Source organism: Patella vulgata, chromosome 6, assembly GCF_932274485.2.
Source record: "Patella vulgata chromosome 6, xgPatVulg1.2, whole genome shotgun sequence".
Taxonomy (NCBI): Eukaryota; Metazoa; Mollusca; class Gastropoda; family Patellidae; genus Patella; species Patella vulgata.
Genome location: NC_065884.2, coordinates 6,283,733 through 6,300,587, shown reverse-complemented (window position 1 = coordinate 6,300,587; position 16,855 = coordinate 6,283,733). Strand labels below are relative to the sequence as shown.

The following is a 16,855-nucleotide window of genomic DNA, read 5'->3' as shown; positions in this document are numbered from 1 at the left end:
CTGGATGAACACGTAAATATTATACAGGTGTGATGTTGACTTGACCTTGACAAAATAGAGACAAACCAGGACATGCAATAATATAAGGGTCATCGTGACCTAATGTTCATCAGATACGGTAATTATAAGCGATGAATAGAATCTCGTGATAACATTACCAGCGAATGCACTTAGTACAATTACTGCAAGGATCGTGTTCAATGTACGCGCTTTTGCGGTGTTTTCCCTGGCGCAGAGGTTAGTCTAATGTAAATTTAAATTGACCGTTTCCATGTAGCCGGCGCAAACGCACTCGAAAACCCGGACCTGGATGACGATCCTTACTGGTAAACTGAGAGAGAGAGAGAGAGAAAATATGGGTTTATCTGAAAGGCTTCACTGAAGCATGGTGTTTATATATTATATTGTGCATGTTATTTTCATATGACTAAGAATAATATGGTGTCGTGTATTTTTCTTTGTTAACATGTATTTTAATGCAGGTATAGTATATATTTATATTAATGACCGCCTTTCCGTAAATAGATTTTATTTTAAAGCTTTTAATAGAGAAAAAAATGAAAATACTAGTTGAAAGGAAATGAAATGAAGTGGGGTTTAACGTCCTACTGTTCTGCTCCTAACCTGGGCTAATGAAGACGGGCATACGCCATACAGTGTGCTATGAGGGAAATTTTGCCCGGGCCACGGCGCTACGGCCTACTCTTCAACGAAATCCAACTGCCAAGGGATCTTTTACGTGCACGCCAATGTGTACACGGGACCTCGGTTTTTCGTCCCATCCGAACGACTAGACAGCTGTCATTGTCAGGACCCCATACTGCATCACTGACACGGGGAAACCACACCGGAAAATCTGGATGAACTTTCTCGGCCAATGCAGGGATCGAACACCCGACCTCCAGGCTAGCGAGCCAACGTCTTACCCACTTAGCCACGTGATCCCCCCCTAGTTGAACGGCAATGGTGTCCTGTATTTTTAGTTGTTAACATAAACTTTAATGCGGGTATATATTTTTGTTTATGATCTTGACTGACCGTTTTCTATTAAATTAGAAAATGAAAAAGTGTGTGTTATTTGTTATTTTATAATTGCATGGTTACTTTTATATTCCTATGAAACCAATGAAACCTATCATTAGATAATTTCGTAAAAAAATAAAGAAATCAATAAGGCACGGATGTATTATGTAAGATACTAATTTCAAACATTGAAACCAAACAAATGTAGGTATGACTCAGATGTATGTTACTTTATACAAATCTGCGACACTGTTAAAAGTCGTATATTTAACATACATGATATATTTAACGTACATGGTATATTTAAAGTATATGGTATATTTAACGTACATGGTATATTTAAAGTGCATGGTATATTTAAAGTACATGGTATATTTAACGCACAATGGTATATTTAACGCACATGGTATATTTAACGTACGTGGTATATTTAACGTACATGGTACATTTAAACTACATGGTATATTTAAACTACACGGTATATTTAACGTACCTGGTATATTAAATGTACATGGTATATATAACGTGCATGGTATATAATGTATCCCCCCCTCCCTCGGCTTGAAATTTTTTGAGAAAAACATAGTCTTTATCGTCATTTTGGCGTATATACATACACATTGAGCTTTATAAACAGAGAAATCCAACATCCTGTTTGACGTCAATTTTTATTATGAATTAATACGATGACATTGTGATTCAATTTTATTGATGCAAAGCATTAATTGTGATATCACATATGTCTATATCATTATCTCGCGCTTTGAGTGCCCATCCTGTCGCACCGTCTGATGATAAAGAATAAAGCACAATTATGACACTTTTCCCATAAAAAGGTTGTTTTACAATTTATGTAGCTGAGCACGAGCCCCCCCCCCCCCCTTGATCCGCCCCTGACATGGTATATATAAAGTACATGGTATATATAAATGAAATGAAATGAAATGGGGTTTAACGTCCTACTGGTCTGCTCCTAAACTGGGCTAATGAAGACGGGCATACGCCATACAGTGTGCTATGAGGGAAATTTTGCCCGGGCAGCGGCACTATCGCCTACTCTTGTATATATAACGTACATGGTATATTTAAAGTACATCTCCCATGGTTTTGTTTAAATAAACATCGAATGATCCAATGATTCTAGTTAAGTTACGATTTTATTATTGTGCGTCAGTTTAATCCACCCATGTACATATGTATGTAGACGCTATTATGAAGTTATATCGAATGGGGAGTGGCCGAAAAAGTTCATCGGGATTTTCAGGCGTGGTTGCCCCTTGTGCAAGACAGAGAGAAGAGGGATAACGCATAGCAGTTCGGATGGGACGGAACACCGGGATCTACTGTACAGTTGGAATTCGATATGATAGTAGGTCGTAGCGCCGTTGTCCGTCTTCATTTGCCTAGGTTAATCCCAATTTCATTTCATTTTATATCGATGGCTTCAAGGGTTAAAGTTAAGTTCAATACAGAACGAAAACGTTACTGCACAGTATAATCTCGTCAGAATAAAAATAACTCATACTAAAAAAAGAAAAATACAAGCAAGAGATTTGTACGCTCTGATAACCATCCCAAGTGAATCTACGACCCGGATCTCTCAACAAGTTAACGCCCATCAAATTGAAGCAGTTTTAAGGTGAAAGAAGAAAACCAATGAATCACCTATATTATATAATTGGGCGGTGTTTATATATATATATATATATGGTACAGTATCTGATCAAATATTATAAATATATCAGCCCGTATTGACGTCTTGTATATATTTCAGGTGCGTACTGAGTTACAGAATATACCAGATCTCTGATCAGAAAATGTCTCTGAAAGTTCTCCTGTTTGGCTCAATTATAGGTACGTTTTTTTTAACCTAAAATCTATTTAAAGTAGCTAATTCTCTAACGCAATATCATTCAGAGACTTTGACACTGAAAACACGACTTATTTCTCAATTTAAATCAACATTGATGTTGTGATCTTACCGAGAAAAGATGGGCTTCCGATATCGTGTACCATAATGCATTTCAGTGCCAATTGTAACAAAGGACTCGGAGAACGAGGCTAGACATATTTCAAAAGTCATGTCAGACGGTTACGCCATATTCTTATCTGGAGAGCACACGCAATAAATCATATTGATTCAGACTGGAATAACCAGACGCTAGAGATTGTCATTCGATTGAGACTTCATACATTCATATTATATTATTATTTGCATTTCCGACCCATTTGTGTCCATTTCTATCTGCCAAATATTAGCGATTTAGCCCCTATATAAACCATTCGGCCAGCACCCCCCCCCCCCCCACATTTGCTTGGTTATATTACATACTTTATATCTGGCATGTTCGACCGCTCCATTATTTTATGTTTAAAGTGACAATTTGCAACCGATCTGTTGGTTTACGAATAATTAATTTTTATCGGATATTTTCTGAGGACCCACCAACAAAAACAAACAATTATCGTTTGTCATGAATGTCCGTTTGAGGATCCACCATTTCAGGTATTGTCACAATTTTTGTCACTTTACCTTGCCCTAAAAAAGGCTCTCTGAGCTTTCCAATAATGAAATAGGGATTTAAATTTCCATTGCAGGCGTAACCAACGTAGTCAACGCAAAAAAGGAAGATCTATTCAAAGGGTGTACAAGTTATATTAATGACACCAACCAATGTATGACTGAATATCCCGTATTCACTGACGTTAATAAATCACGTCAACAAATTTTGACTCCTATTACCTTGAATGCTTCGATGGTGTGTAGGTAATTAAGCTTCCATAGTTTTTTCCAGCTCAGCAGTGGGAGAATGGAATTGGGTTTCTCGTCTAAGGATCTGTTTACAATTCTTTAATAAGTTTAGTATTATATCCTTTAATATCTATTAAATGAAAAAAATGGGGTTTAACGTCCTACTGTTCTGCATCAACTGGGCTGAAAAGACCCTACGACTAACCCTCGTTGGTGAGTTGGCTCAATTAAACGCCCCTCCCCACCCCCAGTGTTTATAAGTGAAGCTGGCTCTTTCAATAGATTATCCTGCCTTAATGCTGGCTCTTTCAATGGACTAACCTACCTTAATGCTGATTCTTACAATGGACTATCCTGCCTTAATGCTGTATATTACAATAGACTATCTTACCTTAATGCTGAATTAAAATGGAAATCAGAGAGTACAATATATTTAACCTGACCAGATAATCCATTAAACTTAAAACTATTTCGTTTCAAAGACTCGACCAATTGGAAGTTAAAACACTGTAGTAAACATTCGTGTTGGGCGTTCAAACTTACTGTAGCACATGATTGTCTTAACTTTGTATCGCTTGATTACAATTATCTATAAGAATCGTAAATATGAAATGAAATGGGGTTTAACGCCTTATTACTCTGCTCCGAACTCGGCTGATGAAGACTGGCATATACTACCGCTATACAGTGTACTATGAGGGACATGCTGCCTGGATAGCGCCCCTACGGCCTACTCGTATATCGTAAACGGGACCTCGGTTTTTCGTCCTACTCGAACGACTATACACTGGCCCTACCCGTCCTTCACCACTGACAAACATTCCATATGATAACCCCAACACGTTCACACATATCATTAAACCTAGCATAATGATATAAACATTTACATTTTCAGCAATAAGACAGAATACGTATCGCTGATGACCTGTATTCGAGGTGCCATGAGCAAATGTCTCTCGGAGGAATTTAATAGCATTTTTCCTTCAGCGAAAGCTTATGTTACAAACTACTTGTATTTTTGCCAGAACAATGAATGTAAGTTATTTTACCTGGTCTTCATGCATTTTAAATTCTACAGATATGTTAGCACAACCGTATATATGTGGCCTTTCTCTCTCTACGAATAATTATAACAATATTAAGACCTCGACGAAATATTTGTTCCAAATTCACAACACGATCATTCGCGACACGAGCGCGGTGGGCACGGGCATTATCATCTTGAAAGATGAAAAGTCGACCTGCACGTTGAGCAAAGGGCAGAACTATCGGCGCCAGCATGTGGTAACGGTAGTACACGCCAGTGACCCTTCCTTGAACAATATGCAAGTCCGTTCTGCCAGTCATGGTGATTCCTCCCCACCCCATAACAGACCCACGCCCGAATCTGTCTGACGTTAACGTTAGCATGACGCTCATTTACACGCCTCCAAACGCGAGCACGCCTATCGGTGAAACATTACACGCGTCCATCGACGATTACCCCAATTTTGACACTACCTACACCATTGGTGCCTGTTTACTATGTGCTGGCGAGTTATGTAGCTGATTTCTAATCATTTGGGAGTAACTCGAATTCCTCAAAGTTGGCACAAGTTTACAGAAAGCTAATTGGCCGTTTGTCCTCGATTTTGCAGGACCTGTGTACCAATGTCTCGATCCTGGGCTTGTGTAGCGGCTCTAGGACGATCTGAACGAGGTCTATCATCAACATTGTTTGTTTGTTGATACCGGTGTCACAGTCTGCTGATCACAGACTGTGACACATTAAGCATGTGCCAATAGCACGTAGACGTTCATCATGTTGAAGACGTTTCATTGCAAATTAAACTTAACACACTAAAGCAAAGATACGCTAAACAGTAAATCTTATACAAGAACCGATAGGAAAGCAAACATGGATAAGATAAACCAGCACGCAGGAATCGAAATCACGCCAGTTGGCTCAATGGCAGACCTTATAATACAACGCTCACGCGCTAACCATTCGCCCCCCTCCCCACCAAGGATGCTGTCTACTGTATATATATCATTATTCTTATTTCAGATTTTCACTTGAAATGTGCGATAGAAATTAGTCGAGCAAGCTTGGGATGTATTCTTGAAAATGTTAACATGATAAACGTACCCACCCTCGACGATGGGTTCAATAAATGGAAAGACTACGCATGCAGGTAAATAGTTAGCGATTATTGATTCAAGATGCATACAATACATCAGACAAATCTACACAACAACCGATTTAATAATGTATACAACTGTTAAAATGTTATAAGGACAAGTGATTATTAAACAATGCACATGATTCAGTCCAATTATACCAATATTCGGTTGAAATCTTCTTCGCTTTCGATGCTTCTATTGCTTTGAAGTAGTAGTTTGTAGACACTCCTTTACAGATGTTTTCTCGTCGTTGCCGTAGTAATTCCAACGTTGGCAGAAATCGGAACCCATCCCCCCCTCCCCTTAATAGTTAGGATTAGTCTATCACTTATCTAGCACTATGTGGATGATGTACTTGATGACAGAGAGAGGTTTAAAAGTTTCATTTAATCTGGTCATCTCTCTAACCTACAACTGACTTATCAACTTCTACTGCTGTAGAGTTGGTCAATATCTATATGGCTCTTCATTCCAATACGCTGAAAAAATATGAACATAATCGTACGATGATTGTGGAACAATTCCTTATCCAAGGGGGAGTAACTATGGGAAATACACTTGTTCCAAACCAATTGGTGTCTTTTATTAACTTCGTCATTCTCATATTATAATTACAGATCTATAGAAATTGGCAATGAGTGTTTTGTCGAGAAAATCTCATCCGAATCCTGTCGGAGTACATTTGAAATAATGACGGATATGAATCAAGTATTAATACCACCGGTTTGTTCTACTGTTAATGTTACCACCGATAACCCTAATAATAGTGTCAACATAAATAATAATAACGTTATCTTGTTCATGGTTGGCCTTGTAATAGGTGTATTTGGTCATGGAATATATTTTCCTATCTAATTAGTAAATCTATTGTATATTATCATGAAATATTTCATTAGTAAATCTATTGCATTTTATCATGAAATATATTTTACTATCTATTATCATGATATATTGTTTGGATAGTCTATTGTATATTATAATGATATATATTTGGATATATAATTTATTGTCATTATATATTATATAATGTAATCTATTGTATATTATCGTGCTATATGTTTTACAATATATTGTTATCTAATTCTTTGGGGTTTCTTTTGTCGTGGTATCTGTTATGTCATGGTATATTTTTGGTCATGGTATATGTTTTGTCATGGTATATGTTTTGTCATGGTATATGTTTTGTCATGGTATATGTTTTTGTCATGGTATCTGTTTTGTCATGGTACATGTTTTGTCATGGTATATGTTTTGTCATGGTATATGTTTTTGTCATGGTATATGTTTTGTCATGGTACATGTTTTTGTCATGGTATATGTTTTGTCATGGTATATGTTTTTTGTCATGGTATATGTTTTGTCATGGTACATGTTTTTGTCATGGTATATGTTTTGTCATGGTATATGTTTTTGTCATGGTATATGTTTTTGTCATGGTATATTACAAAATTATAAGTATATTGTTTAAAATTAAAATTATATAAAGAGTTTGATAATTATTATATAAATCTTTAAATTACAAGGAAGAATGTATATCATCAAAGAACCGTGTAGTGTAGCTACAAATGTGCCAACTCCAAGACGCCCTCACTCGTTCCGTCTCGCCTAGCCGCCTCTTCGTCGATTCGTTTGTATTCTGGGTTTGTAAACCCTTCTAGACGAAGGATGTCAAAAGATTACACATCTGGCCATTGCCCGATCAAGTCTTCGGTACAGATTGCTTTACCAGACAAAGGCCTTGCGTTAGTCGTGTCAAGCTAGTGCCATGTTTGATCATCTGATAAGATTGCTAATTGATTTCAATGTATGGAGGATTTTAAGTGATATTTCCTCAATTGTGTAACAGTCTGTCTGATTGTCCATCCGTCCGTCTGTCTGTCCGTCACACATTTTGGGACACAATAACTCTCTTTCGAATTAGCTAGAATGTTCACACGTGGTGTAAGTGTTCATTAGGTCAATGCCTTGATGGAGTTCGAAGATGAGCATTTTCTGCTTAGGGTATGCAGAGATAAGCAATTTGATTGGTTGATGCTTTGGGGCACGATAGAGAGTGATCGATCTTAGTGTATAGTTGATAATCAGTTTGATTGCTTGATACTTTTGAAAAAAATAAATGTGCTATTAATTAATATGTGTCATCTATTTATTTTTTGATTTCGGCGGTGGACATCAGCCTCACTGTTGGCTTGTTAATTATGGAATGGGTTTTAATTGGAGAGAGAGAGAGAATTAGGGTTTAACGTCCACTCGACACAAACTAGGTCATTTCGGGACTAACACATGGTTCAATTTTATTTCTATAATTTGCTTGAGCGTAGGGGTCTTTAGCAGTGAGAGGAAACCGGAGGACCCGGAGAAAATCCACGAGGTTGGACAGGTCACCCTATTCCTTGTCGAGTACAACCGGGGATTCGAAACCACGCCAGTTGACTCAATGACAGACCTTATGATACAGCACGCACGTGCTAAACATTCGGCCATCCAATCCCCCAGGATTTAATTGGTATCATTATCATTCGTGCAGTGTCTGTTTAAAGATGGGTTCCCGCGTACAAACTGGGTGATTTAATGGTATATATGGACTAAAAACATATTCAAATTAATTAATTTGTCATAGTTATACTTCAAATCCTTCTCAAACATTGTAATTGCGAAGGAATGCCCTGCTATTAAAATTCGATCAAACCAGGTCAGGTTTACGTCACGTCTTGGAAATCAGCGGAGAATTCATTGCATACATAAGACGATGTTGTCTTTAATCGCTTACTATTTATTACAAATATCGAATCCTAATTAAATTCTCGGATTATCCACTACCCGCGTCTTTTTCCGTCATTTTTATCTCAGAAAGTGTTGTACGTCTAACTCTTCATAAAATTTATCAACTTGTACATCAAGCGCTCAATGTTCGCGTGTGACCTTTGACATCACGCGTGCAGAAATTCTTAATCGTCGGGCTGTTGAATAGGGGAACCCTTACATTTTTGTCCTGTATACGCTCCATGAGTGTTTTCGGGGAATCCAGTATTTTTCTAGTAAGATTGGATATCTCTACTTTCCATATATACCAAAATTGCCATACTTTTATTGGAAATAACCACCCGATAAATACTTTTCTGGGAACCCATATATAAGAAATCCTGCAATTCGTATGTCAACGGGAAGATTTATTAATTAAAGCTGTAAATTTCCTAACTATCTTTTACGTCTTACTAATTGCCACTTTTATTTTAGGATTTTAATTCGTTTTTATTATTCAAAGACTTTTTATTTGTATAATTCATTGATCTTTTATATGAAATGCTTTACCGAACAATGGTGTTAATGTATTGTATTGTGCATGTTGTTTTCATATGACCAAGAAGGTAAGCCAATGTTGTCCTGTATTTTAATGCAGGTATATTATGTTTGTTTATGATCTTGAATGACCGCCTCTCCTTAAATAGATTTTATTTTAAAGCCTTTCTATTAAATTACAAAATGAATAAGTGTGTGTGTTATTTGTTATTTTATAATTGCATAGTTACTATTATATTCTCAAGGTTTAAAGAAACTAATGAGGATTTCGTAAACAAGTAATTTCAAACACTGAAACCAAACAATTGTAGGTATGACTCAGATGTATGTTACTTTATACAAATCTGCGACACTGTTAAATGTCGTATATTTAAAGTTCATGGTATATTTAACATACATGGTATACTTAAACGTACATGGTATATTTAACGTACGTGGTATATTTAACGTACATGATATGTTTAAAGTACATGGCATATTTAACGTATAGAGTATGTTTAAAGTACATGGTATATTTAACGTACGTGGTATATTTAAAGTATATGGTATATTTAAAGTACATAGTATATTAAACATACATGGTATGTTTAATGTGCATGGTATATTTAAAGTACACGGTATATTTAACGTACATGGTATATTTAACATACGTGTTAAACTTAACGTACATGGTATACTTAACGTACATGGTATATTTAACGTACATGGTACATTTAATGTACATGGTATATTTAACATACGTGGTATTCTTAACGCACGTTGTATATTTAACGTACATGGTAGAGTTAACGTACATAGTATATTTAACGTACATGGTATATATAACGTGCATGGTATATTTAAAATACATGATGTATATAAAGTACATGGTATAGTTAACGTTCGTGGTATATTTGTAGTATATGGTATAAATTAACGTACATGCAGGTTCCTGAGAAAATGTATTTCCCCCACCCCCCTCGGCTTGAAATTTTTTGAGAAATACATGGTCTCTATCGTCATTTTGGGCAATTTTGGCGTATATACATACACATTGAGCTTTTTAAACAGAGAAATCCAACATCCTGTTTGACGTCAATTTTTATTATGAATTAATACGATGACATTGTGATTTAATTTTATTGATGCAAAGCATTAATTGTGATATCACATATGTCTATATCATTATATCACATATGTATTTAAAGTACATATCCCATGGTTTTGTTTCAATATAAAGTAACATCGAATGATCCAATAATTCAAGTTAAGTTACGGTTTTATTATTGTGCGTCAGTTTAATCCAACCAGGTACATGTATGTAGACGCTATTATGAAGTTATATCGAATGGGGAGTGGCCGAAAAAGTTCATCGGGATTTTCAGGCGTGGTCCCCCTTGTGCAAGACAGAGAGAAGAGGGATAACGCATAGCAGTTCGGATGGGACGGAACACCGGGATCTACTGTACAGTTGGAATTCGATATGATAGTAGGCCGTAGCGTCGTTGTCCGTCTTCATTTGCCTATAGGTAAATCCCAATTTCATTTCATTTTATATCGATGGCTTCAAGGGTTAAAGTTAAGTTCAATACAGAACGAAAACGTTACTGCACAGTATAATCTCGTCAGTATAAAAATAACTCATACTAAAAAAAGAAAAATTCGAGTTAACCCTCGTTGGTGAGTTGGCTCAATTAAACGCCCCCCCCCCCCGCCCCCACCCCCACCCCCAGTGTTTATAAGTGAAGCAGACTGGCTGGCTCTTCCAATAGATTATCCTGCCTTAATGCTGGCTCTTTCAATGGACTAACCTACCTTAATGCTGGTTCTTACAATAGACTATCCCACCCTAATGCTGGATATTACAATAGACTATCCCACCTTAATGCTGGCTCTTTCAATAGACTATCCTACCTTAATGCTGTATATTACAATAGACTATCCTACCCTAATGCTGGACCTTTCAATAGACTATCCCACCTTAATACTGGACCTTTCAATAGACTATCCCACCTTAATGCTGGACCTTCCAATAGACTATCCCACCTTAATACTGGACCTTTCAATAGACTATCCCACCTTAATGCTGGACCTTCCAATAGACTATCCCACCTTAATACTGGACCTTTCAATAGACTATCCCACCTTAATGCTGGACCTTCCAATAGACTATCCCACCTTAATGCTGGACCTTTCAATAGACTATCCCACCTTAATGCTGGACCTTCCAATAAACTATCTTGCCTTAATGCTGTGTATTACAATAGACTATCTTACCTTAATGCTGAATTAAAATGGAAATTAGAGAGTACAATATATTTAACCTGACCAGATAATCCATTAAACTTAAAACTATTTCGTTTCAAAGACTCGACCAATTGGAAGTTAAAACACTGTAGTAAACATTCGTGTTGGGCGTTCAAACTTACTGTAGCACACGATTGTCCTAACTTTGTATAGCTTGATTACAATTATCTATATCATTAGAATCGTAAATATGAGATGGGGTGTAACGCCTTATTACTCTACTCCGAACTGGGCCGATAAAGACGGGCATATAATACCGCTATACAGTGTACTATGAGGGACATGCTGCCGGAACAGCGCCCCTACGGCCTACTCGTATATCGTAAACGGGACCTCGGTTTTTCGTCCTACTCGAACGACTATACACTGGCCCCATTTGTCCTTCACCACTGACAACCATTCCATATGATAACCCCAAAACGTTCACACATATCATTACTCCTAGCATAATGATATAAACATTTACATTTTCAGCAATAAGACAGAATACGTATCGCTGATTACCTGTATACGAGGTGCCATGAGCAAATGTCTCTCGCAGGAATTTAACAGAATTTTTCCTTCAGCTAATGCTTATGTTACAAACTACTTTTATTTTTGCCAGAACAATGAATGTAAGTTATTTTACCTGGTCTTCATGCATTTTAAATTCTACAGATATGTTAGCACAACCGTATATATGTGGCCTTTTTCTCTCTACGAATAATTATAACAATATTAAGACCTCGACAAAATATTCATGAACAAGTAAGACGAAACTCAGTTAACATGTTTCCAATACCGTGAGAATAACAGGATATGAGGTCCTACAGCCATGAAGGTTAACTTTTTCATTGCTCAGAACTTTTGTGATGTACCAGTTGCGTCATTAGATGTAATTGCTCATTCACATTTCATAAATCCAGGCAGGTCCCCACGTGACAGATTTCTCAAGGCCAGTGCCCATGTTGGCAATTATACCAGGAAAACAAACCACGGCTCAAATGTTTAGACATCATGTATATTCTTTAGAGACCAGACACACATTAGGTTCTTTAGGAGACACCGTTGAGATTCAAGAGACACCATCTGGATTCAGTAGACCCTGTTGATTGGCAGGAGAACCTTGATGTAGTGGGATCCGTTAGTGGGGTTGAGAGTATGGCGTGTTTATTTTAAATATTGTAAAGTAAACTATTGTGTAACTTGCTACCATATAAAAATATATTAAAGAAACTGCTGTACCGTTATTCCTGAAACCATATAGTTGGCTGCTGTCCTGGCGACTAGCAAATTACAATAAAATACGCCAGAGACAATCTAGACGATTATAAAGCCAACAAGATGTGTGGCAGAGAATATACTGTTCAAAAAAAGTAGGGGATATTCAGAAACAATACAAAACAGCGGAAATGCACTACTGTTTTTATTAGAGGTAACCAGTGTATGTTGATAACAGGCCAATGGCCTACACATGAACATAAATAGTTCATATGGGCGGCTTATCCGACGGCACCCTTCACTCGCAAATAGATACACTGTCAGAAGTGAAAATGGACGATTTTGATTTTTGTCTTAATAATGAGTAATTGCTCCACCAGTCCTCGGACATTCAGCAATTCGTCGTGGCATGCTCCTAATCAACGGTCCAATCACGATTTGGGACAATCTGACCTACTCCTCTTGCAGTGACATGTGCAATTCTTGCAGTGTTGTCGGTTGACGTTGACGTCGACGAATCATGTCCTAGACATGCTCTATAGAGCAAAGGTCCGACCTGCACGTTGAGCAAAGGGCAGAACTATCGGTGCCCGAATCTGTCATGTTGTCTGACGTTGACGTTAGCATGACGCTCATTTACACGCCTCCAAACGCGAGCACACCTATCGGTGAAACATTACACGCGCCCATCGACGATTTACCCAATTTCGGCACCGCCTACACCATTGGCGCCTGTTTGCTATGTGCTGGCGAGTTATGTAGCTGATTTCTAATCATTTGGGATTCCTGTAAGTTGGTACAAGTTAACAGAAAGCTAATTGGCCGTTTGTCCTCGATTTCGCAGGACCTGTGGACCAATGTCCCGATCCCGGGCTTGTGTAGCCGCTCTAGGACGACCTGAACGAGGTCTATCATCAACATTGTGTGTTTGTTGATACCGGTGTCACAGTCTGCTGATCACAGATTGTGACGCTTTAAGCATGTTGGCTACAGCTCGCTGTGTAGAACCCATTTGAAGCGTGCGAATAGCACGTAGACGTTCATCATGTTGAAGACGTTTCATTGCAAATTAAACGTAACACACTAAAGCAAAGATACGCTAAACAGTAAATCTTATGCAAAAACCGATAGGAAAGCAAACATGGATAAGATAAACCAGCACGCGGGAATCGATATCACGCCAGTTGGTTCAATGGCAGACTTATAATAAAACGCTCACGCCGTTACCATTCGGCCAGCTTCCCCCCCCCCTCCTCACCACCAAGGATGCTGTCTCATGTATATATATCATTATTCTTATTTCAGATTTTCACTTGAAATGTGCGATAAAAATTAGTCTAGCAAGCTTGGGATGTATTTTTGAAAATGTTAACATGATAAACGTACCCACCCCCGACGATGGGTTCAATAAATGGAAAGACTACACATGCAGGTGAATAGTTAGCGATTGTTGATTCAAGATCCACACAATACATCGATCAGACAAATCTACACAACAACCGATTTAATAATGTGTACAACTGTTAAAATGATATAAGGACAAGTGATCACTAAACAATGCACATATTCGGTTGAAATCTTCTTCGCTTTCGATGCTTCTATTGCTTTGAAGTAGTAGTTTGTAGACAATCATTTACAGATGTTTTCTCGTCGTTGCCGTAGTAATTCCAACGTTGGCAGAAATCGGAACCAAACCCCCTCCCCCCTTAATAGTTAGGATTAGTCTATCACTTATCTAGCACTATGTGTATAATGCACCCGATGACAGAGAGAGGATTAAAAGTTTCATTTAATCTGGTCATCTCTCTAACCTACAACTGACTTATCAACTTCTACTGCTGTAGAGTTGGTCAATATCTATATGGCTCTTCATTCCAATTAGCTGAAAAAATATGAACATAATCGTACGATGGTTGTGGACCGATTCCTTATCCAAGGGGGAGTAACATGGAAAATACACTTGTTCCTAACCAATTGGTGTCTTTTATTAACTTTGTCATTTTCATATTATAATTACAGATCTATAGATATTGGCAATGAGTGTTTTGTCGAGAAAAACTCATCCGAATCCTGTCGGAGTACATTTTTAATGATGACGGATATGTATCAAGTATTGATACCACCGGTTAATGATACTCAGGATAACCCTAATGTTAATTTTACCACCGATAACCATGAAATGTAATCTATTGTATATTATCGTGCTATATATTGTTTATCTAATTCTTTGGGGTTTCTTTTGTCATGGTATATAAGTGTATATCACTATGGTTTATATTTTACTATATAATTATTGTATATTACAAAATTATAAGTATATTTTTTAAAATTAAAATTATATAAAAAGTTTAATAATTATTATATAAATCTTTAAATTAAGAAAGAATGTATACCATCAAAGAACCGTATAGTGCAACTACTGATTTATCGTTTGGTAGAGCCGTTCAACAGGCTACCACGAGCTGCCCCATGTCGTCATAATGTTCAGGTTAGATAAAATTGGAGAAATGATTTTGTCATTTGATTTGTAAGATTGGTATTTGGAGATTTTTATTTTGAAATTTGTTGTTCGAGATTTGTATGTGTCTGATGAATTGTTAATGTATCTTTTTTAATTTTTTAAAAATGCAATTAAATTAAACAAATTAACCTTTAAATTCAGAAGCTCCATGTTACCGTGTTCTCTGTTGCTTAGTCTTGAAATTGTATCTTACTAAAATAGCACATACAACTTACATGTTTTGTAGGTGTTACATTGCGTCAATTTGGCGTAACCACTGTCAGCCTACACTCGGTATTGGGTCCGGTGTTATTTACTTTACACACCAGATATCTTGGAAGGGTGAACATGAGTTTCTTAGACACAGTGCACCTACAGTCAGTAGTGGATCCGATGTTATTTACTTTTACACACCAGATATTTTGGAAGGTTGAACATGGGTTTCTTAGACACTTTTACGATCCACACGTCATGACAATATTTGATCCATCCCCAATTTCAGCCTTTCCAGATTTATAACTGTTACTGTTAAATCAAACATTGGGTCATTCCAACAAACTCAAACCCAACGCCGAAAAAAACTGAAGTACTTTTCCTGGGTCCAAAGTCAAGAAGAGACAGTTGTGGTATTCAAGACATTACTGTTGGCGTTTCTTCCATTCCCCTTTCTACAAGTGCTAGAAACTTAGGAGTAATGTGTGATTCGGAATTATCAGTGGAGACTCACATTATTCATATATCTGTGGTACTTATTAATACGAAATAGTGGATCTATTAGAAAATTCTTAACTGCAGAATCCACCAAAATGTATCGGTTTGTATCATTTTTGATACTCTCCATAATAGACTTCTGTAACGACTTTAGCCACATAACCAATCTGATTAAAATACAGAACATAAACATTTGACCAGTTGTTTTGGGAGCTCGCGTCAGACGTCACACGAGCGGCTTTTGACCTTATGACGTCAGACATTTGATTAACCAATCAGTATTGACGTTTCCAGTGGATTACCTACAGTACCGTGTTCCTCGCGCCAAAACCTCGCCGTAACAGACCGTTTCATTGGTGAATTCCTCACACCATCCAGACCACGTCATTGGTGACAACTCGTCCAGATCCTAGCGTAGTAAAACGGAATTTTAAACTATAAAAAACGAAACGAAATAGGATCTGTGTTTTAATCAGATTGCCACAGAACAAGCACCTTGAAATTTTGTACTTTACTTTTCATTGCATGAACTGTAGAGTGCCAAATTATCTCCCGAACCTACCGAAAACCGTTAATCTCTGCTGCTAAAATAGATTTAGTAGACACGAGGAGGCCCTTTCTAGATGTTAAGCCACTGGGCGTAATTAGCCAGTCACAAATTATTTGCAGAAGTCTAAATACATGACGTAAACAATTCCATTTAAAAGTCCACCGAGGGGTCAGTTAGGCAGATAACCCGCAGAATCCTTTGAGATGGTTCAAATACATAAGAAATCGATGATGTTGTTGTTCATTGTTACGTCCTTGGGAGTAATTATTTGCAGAAGTCTAAATTCATGAAATAAGCAATTCTGTCTAAAAGTCCACCGGGGCTTCTTTAGAGATGGTTCAAATACATCAAAAGGCAATGAAGTTGTGGG

General features: G+C 37.3%; 2 long non-coding RNA genes across 8 annotated transcripts; both read left to right on the top strand.

Annotated features, from left to right (window-relative positions):
- Positions 1–99: 99 nt before the first annotated feature.
- On the top strand, positions 100–9,323 carry LOC126824984 (uncharacterized). 7 transcript variants are annotated; one of them, XR_008788376.1, is made up of 6 exons: positions 100–118; positions 2,798–2,877; positions 3,622–3,790; positions 4,671–4,810; positions 5,823–5,949; positions 6,556–9,323. It is a non-coding gene; the product is annotated as an uncharacterized LOC126824984 (long non-coding RNA). The 7 variants fall into 7 exon arrangements; XR_007681715.2 differs by lacking the exon at positions 100–118 and adding an exon at positions 125–237; XR_007681717.2 differs by lacking the exon at positions 100–118 and adding an exon at positions 308–326.
- A 2,697-nt stretch (positions 9,324–12,020) lies between these two features.
- On the top strand, positions 12,021–14,922 carry LOC130013074 (uncharacterized). The gene is made up of 3 exons (XR_008788379.1): positions 12,021–12,138; positions 14,030–14,156; positions 14,744–14,922. It is a non-coding gene; the product is annotated as an uncharacterized LOC130013074 (long non-coding RNA).
- Positions 14,923–16,855: the final 1,933 nt, after the last annotated feature.